The sequence below is a fragment of the Barbus barbus genome (assembly GCF_936440315.1).
Source record: "Barbus barbus genome assembly, chromosome: 11".
Lineage (NCBI taxonomy): Eukaryota > Metazoa > Chordata > Actinopteri > Cypriniformes > Cyprinidae > Barbus > Barbus barbus.
The window spans coordinates 20,770,219-20,788,776 of NC_136739.1; the positions used below are offsets into that span (position 1 = coordinate 20,770,219).

General features: G+C 40.7%; 1 protein-coding gene across 5 annotated transcripts in view; it reads right to left on the reverse strand.

The window, feature by feature from the left end:
- The window catches only part of LOC306877371 (fibroblast growth factor 14), a 165,916-nt gene that overhangs the window by 80,454 nt on the left and 66,904 nt on the right, over positions 1-18,558 (reverse strand). Inside the window, exon 1 of one of the 5 annotated variants that reach the window (XM_079429105.1) lies at positions 8,989-9,235. The exons of the other annotated variants lie outside the window; for them this stretch is intronic. The gene's annotated coding sequence lies outside the window, so the exon portion shown is untranslated. Of the gene's footprint in view, positions 1-8,988; positions 9,236-18,558 lie in introns of those variants that run through there. 5 annotated transcript variants of the gene reach the window in all.

An 18,558-nucleotide genomic window follows, 5' to 3' on the forward strand; every position in this document is an offset into this window, starting at 1 on the left:
CGCTGTGTCTTGGCCGACAGAGCTGCGTGTGGTAAAATGCAGATTGATCTATAGTCCTTTCCTCACCCTGCTATGACATCATCAGCAAGAAGATCTCTTGGTGCATGTCATTAGGGAGTGTATCATTTCACTTGCAAAAGTTACGTAATACAGACGGCTCTCTGTGGGTGATCACTGCTCTGAACCACAGCATGGATTACAGCCTGAAGCCAAACGCGATATGAGTGCAAGTGCATGTTTGTGTGTGTGTTTTTGTGACAAATGAGGACATAAATTTGTATAATGACATGGGTATGACATAGGTATTACAAGGAGAAGGTTATGACTTAGGAGGACATTGCCCCATGCCCCCATTTTTCAAAACGCTTATAAATCATAGAGTTTTTTTTTTTTTTTTTTTTGAGAAAGTAAAAATGCACAGTTTCCTGTGAGGGCTAAGTTTAGGTGTAGGGTTGTTGTAGGGAAATAGCACATACAGTTTGTACAGTATGCCTATGGGATGTCCCCACTTTTCACAAAAACAAATGTGTGTGTGTGTGTGTGTGTGCCAAAATGACTACATACATACTGTGCAACACTGTCAAACAGACAGTGAGAGAATGAAAAGCTTTCATTGATATGAAGGTGAGAAGGACAGCTTGATCCCACTGCAAGTATTCAAGAATTCAGAGAAATATCTGTTAACCTTGTCTTTCATTAAACACATCAGCGTTTTTAATTGATCCAACTATAGCCACTGCATGTTTAATCCGCCTTCTAATCATGTAGTTAATAGGTTTATGAATTTATCTTCCTCTCACGCATGATGTCCCCAGATCATCCCAATATTGACAAGGTCACCTAGTCATACAAAGCATTTTTGACAACTCTAGGTGATTTTTTTTGGAGTTTAAATGAAAATCACAATGATTTTGTGTGAGGAAAAGACCAAAATTCAAGTCATTGGTGGAAAAGCTTTCCTCTCTGCTGCAGCTTTTCAGTTCTGTAGTTTTTTTTTTTTTTTGGTCTGTTCCTTCAGAAACCTTGGAACCATGGCCCACTTCAAGCTTTGAATTTCTGCAAAAATTTCCTAACGGTATTTAAATGACAAGAAAGTGAATTAAAGACAAAAGGTTCAACTATGGAAAGAAAAAATAGGCTAAGAACATACACCCATATCAAAGCTTTATAACAATACTAACAGTTACTTCATTATTAATAAAATAGCCAATCAATATATATAAATGAAAGGCAAGTAAAATTATTTCAATATAACACATTTCAACTAATTTAGGTTCCATTAAGCCAAATATTACATAACAGAGGACATTAATAAGTGATAACCAAAGTTTAGATGAAAATTCCTGGGAAAAAAAAGTCTATTGTCAATAATGTAGCTATGTATGCGGTACGATGTATGATGCACAGCTCAAACAGAAGTCACTTTCAAACCAAGCAGCTTTCTGTTTGTCAACGCAGCAAATTTGCATTGACCAACGTGAACCTGTTGCGAAATCTGTTTTTGGAAATCTTTTCCAAAATTCGTGATCCCAAATTATTGAAACGATTGGATTTTGCCTGCAAAAAGTCACCAAACAATAGTAAATGTGACCACACATTTACTCATATAAAAGCCTGGGCAATTCTATGCATTTTAATGACTCTTAAGCTGCGTCCCGATTCAAATGCTGCATCCTTCGAAAGGCAACATTCGATGATTGAATGTGCAATGAAAGCTGTTCCAATTCAAAGGTGAAATGCGTCCTTCAATTCCTGAGCAATGAAGGATACAACAGATAGATCCTTCGTGGCCCAGACTATCCCAAGATTCATCGTGTGCCAGAAAATGCTAGATTATAGTTTTAAATTGAAGTATTAGGTTTTAACTTAATCAAATACCAGAAAAACACACTTTAAAATGGTTTGACTTCTATCTTGCTTAGATGCGATTTTACAAATAGTTTATACTTTTTTGGATGTAAATAAAAGTTGAACTCATTTAAAAAGGTTCTGAACCATGTTTAGTTTTCATAGTGTTGAATATAACTTTTTACATGTCCAGTACAAACATTACTGCCGCTCATCAACAGCAGCTGTCACAGTTGCTAGGCAGTAAGGTCCATCGTAGGATAGACCGTCCCATTTAACATCCCTTTGGTTTGAACTTCGCAGCCTTCGAATGTGTGGTCTTTGTCACCCAACTCTATTTAAATCAGGCAAGAGTCGCATCTTCCATGCAAACAGTTATTTGTGTGGTGTGCAAAGTTGCTTCCTAGTAGAACGTTCCGAATCAGTCATTTAGGAGGTTTCTTGCAAGGCAGCTTTTGAAACAGAGCTAAGCTATCTTGACTGTGAGGATCTATTGTTCTCTATCCTGAAGAGCCACAAGCTACAGGGTTAATATAATGACAAGAGTAGACATCTTAAAAGTTCAATTTAGAGATTGGAGGACATCTTTCAGGATGGAGAAAGAGTGGTAATGGAGCATGACAGGACACATACATTTCACAGGAGACAGCATAAATACAGCAGAAAGAGAAAGAAAGAAAGAAATACAGACAAATGTAGCAGCGCTCGTGTTGTCTACTCCACCAGGTATGTGACCTTTTAGCACTAGCTATATATAGCCCCAAGCTAGAGGGGAAAAAAGGCAGGTTTTGTCCTCTCCATTTCTTTCCCCGCCTCCTCTGTCCAGGTCTCTTTGACATGTGGTCAATTCCAGCGAATGCAAGTCTTATTGACAGGCCTAAATGAGATTGCTTCCACTCATCTATCTTGAGTAAAGATCCATTGGCGTTCTTCTTTAGCCACAAGTACACGATGCCCACCAGGCCGTGATTTACAACACAAACCCATCAGCTGGCATCCAATGCTTTTCAGTGGACGTCTCTTTTCACACAAATCATTTTTAAAAATGGTCCATAAATCACTTGATACCTGATCCAGGGACAGCAAGACAAAGGAAGCATCTTTATCACATAAATTTAAAAGTGGTACGGTACAATGGTGACATGATCTTTTTCAGTATCACTACTTTTATTGCTCATATTTGGGGTTAGGGATTTGAACAAACCCCTATTCGTACGTGTCCACGGACGTGTAGTAAGCAGAGATGAGCGGGTGTTTCCAATTCATTGTTCATGGGCGGCAGGCTTGTGCAGGGGATTGTAGGATTGACAGCAGAGCGGAGCAAGCGGTAAAAAATTTAGAAATGTCTGCAAATGAGAGCCGAAAAAGCAGGGTAGCATCCATTTTCTGTGGTCAGTCATAGACCCCGGAACACCTTAGAAATGACTATCGGTTTTGTTAATGGTTCCCGCATGTGTTTTCTTCAGCAAATACAGACAAAATACCATACTAAAATACTAAAATACATTGCTTCCAAAATTCAGCTCCAGAATAATGACTCTTATAAGCAGATTCTTTAAATGAATAGTATAGTGCAACAAGAATAGACTAATTCCCAAACAAATGACTAAGAATCATTAATATCTGTCATAATTTACAGTAAGAATATGTTTTTAAGAAAATGTGGATTTAATTTGAGAAGAGAAGAGAAGAGAAGAGAAGAGAAGAGAAGAGAAGAGAAGAGAAGAGAAGAGAAGAGAAGAGAAGAGAAGAGAAGAGAAGAGAAGACTTTTCAAGGTTTGGAATGACATTAGTGTGAGTAAATGATGACAGAATTTGATTTACCCCCTTGAGGCCAATTAATAGCATGGACTGCTATCTCTAAAAAAAAAGGTTACACTTTATTTTAACATGTTCTTGTTACAGTGTAATTATAAGTTTACATTATGAGTTATATTAATTACATGTACTTACTATATGGTTAGGGTTAGAATTAGGGTTTGACTTAGGGTTACTTGCATGTAATTTAGCATAATTTATTATTATAATAGTACCATAGCACCATAAAATAAAGCATTACCTAAAAAAATGATTTATCATTATAATAATTCTGCAGTGGAGTTGCATTTTTGTTTTTAAAAATTATTTCTTAAAAGTACTAAAATAATTGATAATGAAACCCATAAATAACCGAAATCATTAAAAGAAATCAGAAAAGCATAAAATTCTTTATGATTCCAATCCCTGCTTGTAACTGCCTAGGAAAGACTTGTGCTTGTACAACAAATCCGGTTGGTGTAGTGGTTGTGGTTTAAGAGTTCTGACTGGAGAGGTGGGGTTTGGCTGAAAGCGGCTCTCAAGTCTACAGCAGCTCTAGAGCGATCAGATGGAAGTATGAGCAACAGACGCCAACAGATCTGGGATTCCCCAGTTTACCAATTCACGACACGTTCCTTCTGCCCGACTCTCCTCCGCCCACCCTCTCCCTCTTCTCTCTTTCTCTCTCATCCTTTCAAAAGATAAAGGTGAAAGTCATGATGCAGTGGGAGACCACCGTTGTTAGGTAACAGCCTGCGAAGCTCCCTAAAGGCTCACGTAGACGGTTTATGGCCACATCGCTCCACAGGTGCATCCATACTGCGTCAACACGCTCAAACGCACATACACGCACCCGGCACACACAAATAATCTTCCCACTAACGCCGGCATCCATTGGGTGTCTGCACTCTAGATGCCTGCAAGCACACACTCACTGTTTACCCATAATGCATCAGTAAAGGTCAAATGCTATAAACTTCAGACTGCTATTCCTAGAACCCCACTATTTATGACCGTCTCCATCTATGCCTGCTCTGACCAGGTCGACAAAAAATACTAGCGCAGCCAATTTAACACTTCCTCATGCAGAAAGCTGCCAAGCATAGCTGGAGTAAAAGAAAAGTTGTGAATGCATGTGTGTGTTTGGTGGGAGGTCTGTATGATGGGCTTCCGACAGTTCGCAGCAGCAGCGAAAATGTCCCCTATAAGTTCTTACTCATGAATGCTTAATCTTTTCATGACCGAATGGGCAATATGGCTTGAGGACGAGGCCTTTTAAACCTCCATCCCACTTAGACTGCTATAATATAAACCCGTGTGTCCTGTGGGCTTAACCTCCTTTGAATAAATGCCCAGGATCAGCCACTGGGGAGGATCTAGCTGCAATATTTCTGCTAGCATTACTCAATCAGGACGGATTGCACCAACCCACCATCAGATGATTAAATACCTTAAAGAATCCTGCAATGTTGTAATAGATCAAAGAAAACGCAATCAAGGAAGCCATCTGTCCACCACCTTTTTCTGTGTCCTGTTTTGGGATGTAGTATTAGCGCTGTACTGTACAAAAGCATCTGTGCGGAACGCTCCTGTTTCTGTAGTTTTAGCATTCTGGCACAGTTTACACAGCTAAATGAATGACTGCATCAGATCCACTGATGGTTTCTGCCAATAAGGATCTAAATAAGCCGGAGAGTGATATAAGAGAGTGGATGGATCAATCTTAAAGCGCACATTCAATTAAAGTAACTCATCAAAGTGTTATACTGGGTCCAACAACTGAGAGCTGTCAAGAAGGATAGCTTCTACTGAATGCTGTCTAAATATTAGTCTGTTCTCATTCATGAGGTAAGACACAGGACTAGTTTGGTTTGCTCTCTCCCTGATCTCTGTTTGATCTCTCCCTGTACTGTGCTGTTGGTTCTGCTCTGCCCTGATGGCAAAAAGCCATTAAAAAAAAAAAAAGAAGGTGTGCCATCCGACTGATGCGGCCCAGTGTGTAAAGCAAATATTGTTTTTGAAAGATGCCTCATGTCTATCCTCAACAAAATGCATTTATTTGCCCAAAATTCAGTAAAAGCATTAATGCTGTAAAATATTACAATTTAAAATAATGGTTTTCTATTCATTCATTCATTCATTCATTCACTCATTAATTCATTTCTGTGATGGCAAAGCTGATTTTACAGCATCATTACTCCAGTCTTTAGTGTCACATAATACTCCAGAAATCATTCTAATATGATGATTTGGTGCACAAGAAACTTTTCTTATTATTATCAATGTTGAAAACAGTTTTCCTGCTTAATTACACCATTTATTTTAAATATAAATATTATAATAACATTTTACAGCCACATCACCCTGCAGCCCAAGACTGGTTTCCCACTGAAGCTAAGCAGGGTTGAGCCTGGTCAGTACCTGAATGGGAGACCTCCTGGGAAAACTAGGTTGCTGTTGGACGAGGTGTTAGTGAGGCCAGCAGGGGGTGCTCACCCTGTGGTCTGTGTGGGTCCTAACGCCCCAGTATAGTGATGGGGACACTATACTGTCAACAAGCACCGTCCTTTGGATGAGACGTTAAACCAAGGTCCTGACTCTCTGTGGTCATTAAAAATCCCATGGCACTTCTCGTAAAGAGTAGGGGTGTAACCCCGGTGTCCTGGCTAAATTCCCTCCACTGGCCCTTCAATCATGGCCTCCTAATAATCCCCATACACTTGATTGGCTCTATACTCTCTCTCCTCTCCGCCTGAAGCTGGTGTGTGGCGAGCGCACTGGCGCCGTTGTCCTATGGCTGCCGTCGCATCATCCAAGTGGATGCTGCACACTGGTGATGGTTGAGGAGAGACTCCCCCACACATGATTGTAAAGCGCTTTGGGAATACAGCTATACACAATAAAGCACTCTATAAATGCTTCATTCATTCATTCATAATAACATTTTAAATGTCTTAACATTTAAGGCATCATTGCATTTAATGCATCTTTCCTGAATAAAATTATTAGTTTATTTATCTTATCTTACCCAATTTTTTATTTTATTTTACTCAAACATTTTAAACAGTAGTTTAAAAACTGAGAATATATGTTTTCTAGGTAATCTGCTGAAAACTAGTCTTTTATTTATTGTAAACCTTTGTAATTAAATTATGACTTTTATAATGTCATAAACAATTGACATAGGTCATAATGTCATGTCAATTGTTTTCATATTGATATGAAGTCTTAAATTAATTGACCAAAAAATATATAGTTTTACACCCTCTCTCTTATTAGAGATCCTGTTTTTTTGTTATCCAAAACACTAGCTTCTTTAATGTATAGTATCTTTTTAACGTTTGTTTCAAGGTGCTTTGCCTGCTCTCTCACAAAACATCCACAAAAAGCACATAACAGTAGTCTGAATGTTCACCAGCTAGTGAATGTGTACAATCCCCATAGACAAATGAGATTTAGCAGAAGAGAGCAGTTATTGATCCATCGGTCTGATGTAGTTTATACCAGATAGCTGATCAAAGGTCGTCTGCTCTAACATGTCCTTGTGGGAGGTAACACATCTGGTCCACGCGAAATACATCGGTGCCCTGATAATAACACAATGACAACCCCAGTGTGTATCAGATTTTATGGCCATACTAAAAATAATAACAATATTAATAATTTATCATTCCATGACAGCTAAGAGCTCATGCAAGATCAAGAAAATTTCTCTTAGCAACTGAAGAGATGGGCTCGCGCTGATGTAAAGGGAGGCGACTGCTCTTTGACATAGACACTGTATGTAAATCCTATGACACAAATTACAAAGACATAATGAGAGCTATCACTAGCTTCATTTCCATTTTTTTATATGTACTAGACCTCAGAGTTACTCATTTGTCACTCTGGATAAAAGGCTCCAATAAATGAATTAATGCAAATGTACTCAAGCCATCAATTACAGGTAATCTACTTTACCCTATAGAAACAGGAACTGATCCAGGGTGGTCTCAGTGTGTTTTGGGACTGTATAAGATGGATGACGTTTAAATACAGCAGGAATTATCACAGGGGCCGATTACGCAAAATCCCTGGAGAAAGGTGATGTGGAAAAATGGCACAGTCGAGCTATAATAATTTGGATAATTAAATTCCAAAGACTACAAAAGCCTCAACTTTTTGTGGTAAACACATGAATATACAATTAAGAAAAATAAAGCAGAAACTGTGGGGGGAAAACAACAATTATAAGAAAAAAGTCACAAATTGAGATAAGATCATAATTCTAAGCAAAAAAAAAATATATTTTTTTAAATGGTAAGCTAAATTTGCAAGTACGAGAAATAAAATAAGAATTCTGAGAAATAGTCACAAATGTATAATGTAAATATAAAGTGCCAGAAAATAGATTTATTTTATTTGTAAAATATTTAGAATATTTTTGGTTTCTTTTTTTTTTTTTGCCTTGTGAAATGTGCTTACTAACATTCTGAGCAAGACACTCTGTAATCAACAATCAACACTTGACTGACATTCAATAGCTCTGTATTTCACAATAACAGTAGCAAAAGACTATACTAAATTTATGACCTCCACATAATTAGGTTCGTTCGAGAAATCATTATTTTTTAGTCTAAACAACTAGTAACTTAATTTGCAGTTGCACATCACCCCTTCATGTATGCACTCATTGAACAGTTCACGCTCGTTTTTTTTTTACTGGCTCCATAACCCTGGCACCATTCCAAAGTTATTGGAAGTGAACTAAGGGTTCCGCTCAGAAACCGGAAATGCTGTAGGTGACGTCAGACGCTGGAGACTTGGCAGAAAAACTGAATGAACAGCGAGGACAACGAGGAAAATTTGGAAACTCTTCAGGAATACATCGACTGGTGCTTCGACGTTATAGTCATGAAGAAAAACCAAAATGCATGTTCCCCAGCCAAAAGCGAGACGCCGTCTTCCAAAAGAAGTCGCCCGACAGACTCGCCTGAAACAACATCGCCGACAGGTAAAAGCTTTACCGACATCCTGGATTCAATCGACAAGCGGTTATCCAGCTTCGACGCGAGGTTGTCCCTGGTCGAGATCCTGCACCGTGAATTCAAATCCCTGAGGGAATCACTGGAATTCAGCCAGCAGCAGGTGGAAACACTTGCTGCTGAAAACGCATCACTACGGGACTCGGTCAAGTCTCTAACTGAGAATGTGACCCGTATAAGTGAAGAAAATAAAAAAATAAAAGAGACTATTATCGATCTCCAGGCCCGTAGCATGAGAGATAACCTGGTGTTTTCGGGCATCTCGGAATCTGCCGAAGAGGACGTAGAAACTACGGTTAAAACCTTTATCAAGACATACCTGAAACTTCCGGAAGACACCGTGGAAAACATCTGCTTCGAAAGAGTCCATCGGATGGGAGCGAAGAAACCTGGAGCCCCGAGGCCGCGTCCTATTGTGGCCAAATTTGGATACTTCAAGCAGAAAGAGCAGGTGAAGAGTCGCGGCAGGGAGCTGAAAGGAACCGACTTCAGCGTAAACGACCAGTTCCCCAAAGAAATCCTGGAGCGACGCAAAATTCTGTTCCCAATCCGACGCAGTCTTATCCAAAAGGGCTCCCGAGCTGTCATCGCCGTGGACCGGCTCTACGTGGACGGGCAGCTTTACCGTAACCTCAGTACCACTCCGTGGTTATATTAACACCACTCCAGATAAGAATCCGTTATATTTTTCTTTTTTTTTCTTTCCTCTTTCCTCGCTTGTTCTTCCATTTACCTCTAACTATTTATGTCAATTCGCTAATTTAATATGATATCATAACAAACACGATACCGTCAGTCTCCGCAGCGTTTAAATGTTGTTGCAATGTTTTTGTTTCTTTCAAGTTTTTACTTGCATCCCTCTCTGCTTGCTTCTTTGTATATCTTTCTTACTTCTAACTCCTTTTACTGCACCGATCACCTGCTTTACTACACATACACACACACAACACCCTATATCACACATCTGCACGGCACGACCATGTACATATACATTCAGCGTCAACGCAATCACTCCGACCTTACAGCGCACACAGACATGAAGGACATACTCGCATACAAGCGCGTACGCCCGCTCATATCTTATTCATTTGAGCATCACACGCAGCGAACAGCATTAGCTACACACACACATCTATGGGCGCACTGAGGTTTGTCACATGGAATGTGAATGGAGCTGGCTCCAGAGAAAAGAGGTTAAAAATATTTAACCAGCTTAAAAAACTACAGGCAGACGTTGTTTTATTACAAGAGACTCATAGATCTGCCACAGCTACAGATCAACTTAAAACAACTGAGTTTCCTAATGTGTTCTCAGCCTGCTATAACTCTAGGCAAAGGGGGGTAGCAATTTTAATACATAAAAATGTTAATTTCACAGTACTCAACACAGTTATAGATCCAGAAGGTAGATTTCTAATCATTAAATTATCTATATTTGACAAAAAGTTATGTATTGTTAGTATATATGGTCCAAATGTTGATGACCCCTCTTTTTTTCACGGTTTTTTTACCGCACTCTCTGAACACCTAGATTGCGCATTTGTTCTTGGGGGAGACCTCAACTTTGGACTAAATAAAGAAATAGACAGGCTGAGTACAGCTGGAACTCAGCGCAATTGGGAATCCACAAATATAGTTAAACAGTACATGAGCGACTATGGACTTTGCGATGCATGGCGTTCTTTTCACCCCAACCGTAGGGAATATACTTTCTTCTCACATGTCCATCACTCTTACTCTCGTCTGGATTATTTCCTAGTCAGCAGCTCTCTGCTGAGTGACATTTCAGACACAGAGATAAACCCTATAGCTGTCAGCGATCATGCTGCTGTTTCTTTAACTCTAGTAAATAAGAAGGCCACTCCACCAAGTAATAACTGGAGATTCAATACATCATTGCTTAAAGACGATGATTTTATTAAATATTTTAAAGAAGAGTGGGCTTTATATTTAGACTATAATGACCTGCCTGGAACATCAGCATCTGTTCTCTGGGAAGCAGGCAAAGCTGTGATGAGAGGTAGAATAATCTCATTCTCATCGCATAAAAAGAAAAGAGAAAATAAATATATTCAGGAATTAGAAGAAACTATAAAAACTTTAGAAGAAGCCTACGTATCCTCCCAGGAACAGGAAATGCTGAAAAAAATACGTAAAGCAAAACTAGAATTAAATGAAATTATTAATAAAAAAACCCAATTCTTAGCACAAAGACTTCGCTGGCAAGAATTTGAATATGGTAACAAATCAGGTCAATTCCTAGCGAACCAGTTAAAAATAAATAAAGAAAAAACAACTATATGTGCTGTTAAAGATTTAACTGGGGATACAGTATATGACCCTGAAAGAATAAACAACACTTTCAGGGACTTTTACAAATCTTTATATTCTCCACAGATAAACCCATCTAAAGACGAAATTGACCAATTTCTTGACAATATAACTCTTCCGAAATTATCAGAAAATCAAGCGATGACATTGGATTCTCCACTGACATCAGATGAACTTCAGGAAGCCTTGAACAGTATGCCCAATAAAAAGGCTCCAGGTCCAGATGGCTTTCCAGCAGAATTCTATAAAGAATTCTGGGTAATTCTGTCACCAACATTCTACAGAATGTTGCAGGAAACCAAGGAAAATGGTAGACTTCCACCAAATATGAATTCTGCCAACATTAGTCTCTTGCTAAAACCAGGCAAAGACCCTGTATTGCCTACCAGCTATCGTCCAATATCCCTTATTAATGTGGACACTAAAATAATCTGCAAAGCTATCTCAAAAAGAATAGAGAAGATAACCCCTCTCATAATTCATTCCGACCAAACTGGTTTCATAAAAGGGAGGCACTCCTCAACAAATACACATAGGTTACTTAACTTGATAGACTATTCATGCAATAGAAACCTTCAAATTACAATATTGTCTCTAGATGCAGAAAAAGCTTTTGATAGGGTTAACTGGAATTTTCTATTTGCAACTTTACACAAATTTGGTTTTGGAAACTCTTTCATAAACTGGTTAAAAATATTATATAACTCTCCAACAGCATGTGTCAGGACAAATGGCCAAACATCCTCTAGCTTCTATCTTAAGAGGGGCACCAGGCAGGGATGCCCCCTCTCCCCCTCACTGTTTGCAGTTTTTATTGAACCACTAGCAGCAGCAATTAGACAGGCTACAGTGATTAAAGGCATTAAATGCAAGAATGTAGAACATAAAGTTAGTCTTTACGCAGATGATGTGTTACTTTTTCTTCAGCATTCACAAACCACTTTCTCTGAGGTAATTACATTAATAAACTCTTTCTCAAGAGTCTCAGATTATTCAATAAACTGGTTAAAATCAACAGTTCTTCCAATTAATTGCTCCTTCCAGAATTCCTCCACTCCACTGCAATCTGGAAATATTAAATATTTAGGTATTAATGTTTCTCCTAGGCTGACAGATTTGATTAAATTAAACCACATCCCACTTTTAAAGACGGTAGAAGATGATCTAACCAGATGGAAGTCTCTACCCATATCACTCATGGGAAGAGTCGCCTCAATAAAAATGATGGTTTTGCCAAGAATTAATTATTTATTTGCAATGATCCCGAGCAAACCATCACCTGACTGGTTTAGATCTCTGGACTCCTCCATCTCTAAATTCCTTTGGAAAGGTAAACCCCCGCGTATTAGCTTAAAAACGCTACAAAAGACCAAGGATAAAGGAGGACTAGATCTACCTAACTTTCACCACTATTTCTTAGCCAACAGGCTTCAACACATTTCAGGGTGGTTAAAACACACCCTCTTAGATGAGCCTTGGCTAGATGTAGAACAGGCATTATGCAATAATATAGAGATTTCGGATCTGCCATTCATTAGCTTGATCATCAAACGACACGTATGCTTCAAAAGCATCAGTATCAGCTCTTCTCTGACAGCATGGTGGGAGTTTCTAAAAATGACTGAGTCTTCACTAATCCCATGCAAACGTACCCCCATCTGGAACAATCCTGACATATTACTAAACAATAATATGATGAACCTCACAGATTGGAGTTGTAAAGGTATTAAATACCTGGAACATATATTAGAAGGGACAGACTTTATTCCCTTTGACAAATTAGTTAAACAATATGGGATTAACAAAAACAGATTTTTAGAATATCAACAAATTAAATCTATTGTAAAAGGGAAATTTAAATCTAATCATATCAAATTACAAATACCACCAAGTGTGGCAGATTTTCTTAATCTCAAAACCCCCAAATTAATGTCTAAAATATACAGGACACTTTCCAAAATAGATGAATCAGTATCACTTCCTATTGCAAAATGGGAGGCAGATCTAGCAGTAAACTGGGACCATAATTTCTGGTCTCAGATATGTTTAAAAACCTTTGAACTGATTAGAAATCCTGGTTTACAATTAATACAATACAAAATCCTGCATAGAGTGCACTACACAGGTCATCGGATGTTCAGGATGGGTCTTACAGCTTCTAACAACTGCTCACACTGTCAAGGCAATACACCTGACAATTACATCCACGCTCTATGGTTCTGTCCACCTGTTCAGAGGTACTGGTACAGGATTTGTGAAGATTTATCAAAGTGTCTTAAATGCTCTATTCCAGCCTCTCCTTCAGTCTGCTTGTTGGGCGACCTAGATGGTGTCACTACAGAAGGTAACACAATCCACATGGCTTTCACTGCCCTATGCATTGCTAAGAAGACTGTCCTCATGAACTGGAAAAATAAAAATAATCTTAATATCAACCAATATAGAAATCATTTGTGGGATTATATTAGTCTTGACACAGCTTCTGCTGCCACATTAGATCAATCTCTCTGGACTCCTTTGATCAGCTCCATCACCTAGTGTGAGTGGGGGTCCTGATTCTGTCCGGCTGTGGTTTTTGCGGTTGGGGTGACCATATGGGCTTGGGGCATCTGGGAGTTCCCTGGGGGTGGGTTTCTTGGGTGGTTCGGCGCTGGGGCTGCGATCTTGGCCTGGATGGGGTATTGGTGACTCTTGGGTGCTGTTTTTCTGGCGGCTGCATGCGGCGCTACTGGGGATGCCTGTGCCGGCGGACGTAGGTTGCCGGCCTGGCGGCTGCACTATTCCGGGGTTGGTCCGGGGGGGGCTTGGGGTTCTGGGGGCGCTCTGCCTCCCGGTTGGGGTTACGGCTGGGCCTGGGGGGCTTGGGTCCTGGTTGGTGCGCCGCCGGGAGCATGGGTTGGTGCATGCGCTTGGGCCCGGCCCTGGTGTGGGGGTCTTCGATGCATCGGTGCCTCCGCGGGGGGGATCCAATAGAGGCAGGGAAAACGGGCCTAACCTGGGTGTCTTATTGTCTTATGTAGTCTGGGAGTTGAATGAGTGATGGGGTGGGGTAGTTTTTCCTCTGCTGTGGGGTCTGGTGGGCCGCCCCGGGCTGCCATGGGCCCTGGTCTGGATGGGCCTGGGCCCCCCGCCCTGGGCAGATTTGGGGTAACGGGGGTGCCTATGGGGGTCAGCGGGGGAGCTGGCTCCGAAGGGGGGGGTATTTTGCCCCCTCTGATGCTTTCCTCCCCATCCCTAAGGCTTCACTTCTCCCGCCCCATCACACCAACACATAGGTAGGGTTTTGAGGTGCGGGTGTGTCGCTGGGATGCGGGGGAGGTGGTACTCCTCTGTCTCCTCGTGGCCGCCTGCATCTCAATCACACATTACAGCTTAGACATTCTCATTACTTACTGTCACATGACACATACATATAGGGCCTTGGGGGTGGGCACACTGAATGGCATCCGGAGGGCGGTCTGTTCATTCAGCCTCCCCTCTGGTGCCAGTGCCCACTTCTCAATTTTAAGTTGCACATAGACATTGAGGGCTCTAGGGAGGGGACGAGCTGACACAAGCTTGTGGAGGGTGCCCCTCCCCTGTTTTAAAGCACCCCTGTTTTAAAGCACCTTAGAACAACACACACCAACACTACATTTGAGCGGGTGAGGTGAAGCATGGGGTCTCTTTTTTTTTTTTTCTTTTTTTTTTTTATCTCACACCCCTGTTCTCTGTTCTCTGTCCGGGGCCGGGGGCTGCGAGGATGAGCTGGCCGCCCGGTCGGGGTCTGGGCTGGTGGTCTTCTCTGCTGCTGCGGGGACCGGGGTGGTCTTCCTGTCCCCACGCCAGAGCGAAGGGGGTTCAGCTCCGGGATCGGGCGCTGATTACCCCTCTGGGGGTGGTGGTGCCTGGATCTAGGAGTATAGAGTGCATATAGGGAGTGTGAGTGTGGGTACCATGTCCATTTTTGTGTGTCTACATGTGGGGCGAGGGTGAGAATATTCGTTGCGTGCTTGAGGGTGGGAACGTATGCTTGTGTATATGTGTGCTTGTTCGTCTACGTCTATGTGTCAGGTCGGGCCTTAGACTCCACCTCACTCATCATCTCAGTCGACCCCCACCCCACCACCATGCCCTGCCGGTGGAGGATGCCGCCGGTGCATTGGTGGTTTCTCGCGCCGGGGTAGGATGCTCGGGTGAGCGCTGGCCCACTCTCGGCGGTCGCTTGGCGGGGCCTGGCCCTACTGGCCTTGCTGGGCCCCGGTTGGGGGGTGGGGGGCCCTTGGATCTCCGGGCCCAGGGCTCGGTCTGCCCTGGTATGGTCGGCTGCCGGCGGAGCCTGCGGGCTTGCCGCCACGGCACCCTGGGGTGTCTACACTGTGGCTGTCGGATGTCCCACCTTCGGGCTCTCCTCTGCCCTTTTCTGGGTGGGGGCCGCAGTTGTCCCTGCGGTGGTTCCCCTGGGGGTCCCGTGCCCTGGGGGCCCTCCGGATGTTTGGGGCCTGGGTCTCTTCCATGCCTGCTTCATGCCTTGCGGGATGGGGCTGTTGTTCCCCACACACACACTATTAAACATTTACATGGAGGAACCTTATGAACACAAGCGCGCTCACACACACAGGTGTACACTCAAGCATTCACATTGGTGTAAAAACGGGTGCTCACAGACACACATTGTTCTGATCTGCTGTTGCTTCAAAACTTATTTTGTAATATTAGTTATGCGTGTTGCTCAATAACATTTAACATTTAGAATTTATTGTGATTCATACAGATGTTGGTTGTTGCTGCAGTTTCTCTGATGTTGTGTCTTCTGTTGTGTCTTCTGTTGTTTTCTCTTTTTGTCAGCAGGTATCGAAGCAAATTGTCTGTTTTTTTTTTTTTTTTTTTTTTTGTCTTGTTTTTTCCTCTCTCTCTCTCCCCCTTCTCTGTTGACTTTATCCACAATTTTTTTTTTTTTTTTTTTTTTTTTTTATTATTATTATTATTTTTATTATTATCATTATAATTATAATTATTATTTTTTTTTTATTATTATTATTATTATTATTTTTTTTTTTTTTTTATTTATTTTTTTTCTCTCTCTTGTTTCCTCTGTCCCCTGGTCTTGTCGGTCATAGTATGGTTAAATAAAAGGGTATATAAAATTTAATTAATTAATAAAAAATAAATAATATAAAAAAAAAAAAAAAAAAAAAGGCTGTGAATGATGATAGCATAACTACACATACGTACTGTCATGTGTTATCTGTGTTACTGACAGGCCAAAAAAAAAAAAAAAAAAAAAAAAAAAAAAAACAAAAAAAAAAAAAAAACAAAAAAAAAAAAAAAAAACTATGTCAGGCCTTTGTCATGCTGGTTCAGTGGATGTCTAGCTGTGATGTGGGAATCAGTCAGGATCTGATTGTCCCACCATAATGAGCAAAACCGAGCAAAACACATTAACTCCCCACTTCTCAATCCCAAGACCCAAGACAAAAGTTACAGCCTAATGAAAATTAAAAAAAGTGTTAAGTGGCTTGCTGTCAATTGTGTCTCAGTTTATAAAATCAAAACAAATACAGTATAGTACAGTACATGTAAGTAATGCACTTACAATGAATGTTCACATTTGCCATTTGATAATACATTATTCTGATGTAATTATTATGAAAAAGCAAATTATTTAATTTAGCATTTAGGAAATTCTTTAAATTTTCAACATTTTGATCTGATAATACAATGTTTACTGTTTCTCACTACACAGTAAAATTAGGTGTTTATATAAGAAAATATATAAGTGCCTGTGCATTTTAGGACAAGGGTCTCTCACAAGGAACACATATTGTGAGGTCCTTGGCAATAAAAAAGGTTAGAAAACCCCTGCCTTTGTTTGTTTACTTGACCTCAAAGAGGCATAAATATATGAAAACTGCATTTTCCCCATACACGTCCATAGGAAGTGCATTACTGTACACGTTTTACTTTATTTTTTCAAACTAAAAGACAAGTTAAAATTATTTTCTATGCCAAAAGATGCCATCAGTACAGTTTAAAGGCAAAATTCTGTCAAAACTTACTCACCCTCAAATCACTGCAAACATCCATGACAAATCTATTGTTATTTTGTTTTTTGTCCATACAGTAAATAATGTTATTTGGAGTCCATTGACTTTCTATGGACAAAAACCATCTTCAAAATATCTTCTTTGGTGCTCTGAAGAAATTAACAGAAGTTATAGTTAAAACAACATAAGTGAGTAAATGACTGAACTATTAAGTTGTTAAAACTGTAATATTCCTTTAAAGGTGTGGACTGGTGTATGTGTATGTGCGTGCGCTTGCTGGTGGGCCACATAGAAATAGAATATGATTTGCAAGAATGAGCTGTATGCATGGCGACAGTTAAGGTCAATTCCGCAACCTACAGTCTTAAAAATAAAGGTGCTTCACGATGCCATAGAAGAACCTTGTTGTCTAAATGGTTCCATAAAGAACCATTAACATCTGAAGAACCTTTCTGTTTCACAACAGGTTCTTTGTGGCGAAAGAAGGTTCTTCAGATTATAAAAAGGTAAGAAAGAGATGGTTCTTTAAAGAACCTTTGACTGAATGGTTCTTTGTGGAACCAAAAATGGTTCTTCTATGGCATCGCTGTGAAGAACCTTTTGAAGCACCTTTATTTACAGAGTGTAAATAAACCATGTAACCATCTGGCACCTGGACGTTCATTTATAAAGTCAAACAGTGGCCACAAATGACTCAGACTTTTCTCTGGAGTGGTGGGGAAAAAAAGGGCACAATGGAACAAAGCATATGATATAAGGCATGATATAATCCCAGTCGGGCTGCAGTAGACGAGCTGAATTCAGAGAAGGAAAATGATTCATAAGCACTCTTCTCCGTGCCGCTTCATTCATCGTAATTCATACTGAAATATAGCAGAACTCAGCATCCGTGAACAAATCAATACATCTCCACACCTCGAGCCAAAGATGGGACGGACGGCGGGAGGTTAAGAGAAGTCCGCCACAGGAAGAAAAAACAAAACAAAAAAAAACAATAAATTAACTTAGGCTTTATTGAGCTTCCTCAATTATTCAACAACTGCTCTATTAAACCCCAGGGGCCTTTAAAGATATTGTAAGGAGATGAGGGAAGAATTCTGAGTGTTCACTTCCAGGTCTCAGCCCATCTGCTTAACGACAGCTCTCTCCATTGCAACCCTCAGGAGGCTGTCGTTAAGAGACCTGCCTCTTTTATCTGTGTGCGGCTGATGTATGGCACTCGCGGTCGTACGTCCTTAGCTATGCGTACTCCAGCAAAGCTCAGCTAGCGAGCAGGTTATCCTGCAAAACACCGGCTTCGCCACAGGGACCTGTTCTGCAGAAGAAGAAAAAAACGTCCGCCTGATATGTGGTGCCAGACGCTGATTTAGCGCACTAGCGGGGCAGAGTTCTAAGGGGAAGGAGTGGGGAGTGAATAGGGCATTAAATCATAAGCTGAGCTCAGGGTTTCAGAGTGGTGGAGATGGAGAGATCTACAGTTGAGAAGAGAGAGAGAGAGAGAGAGAGAGAGAGAGAGAGAGAGATGTCACCTC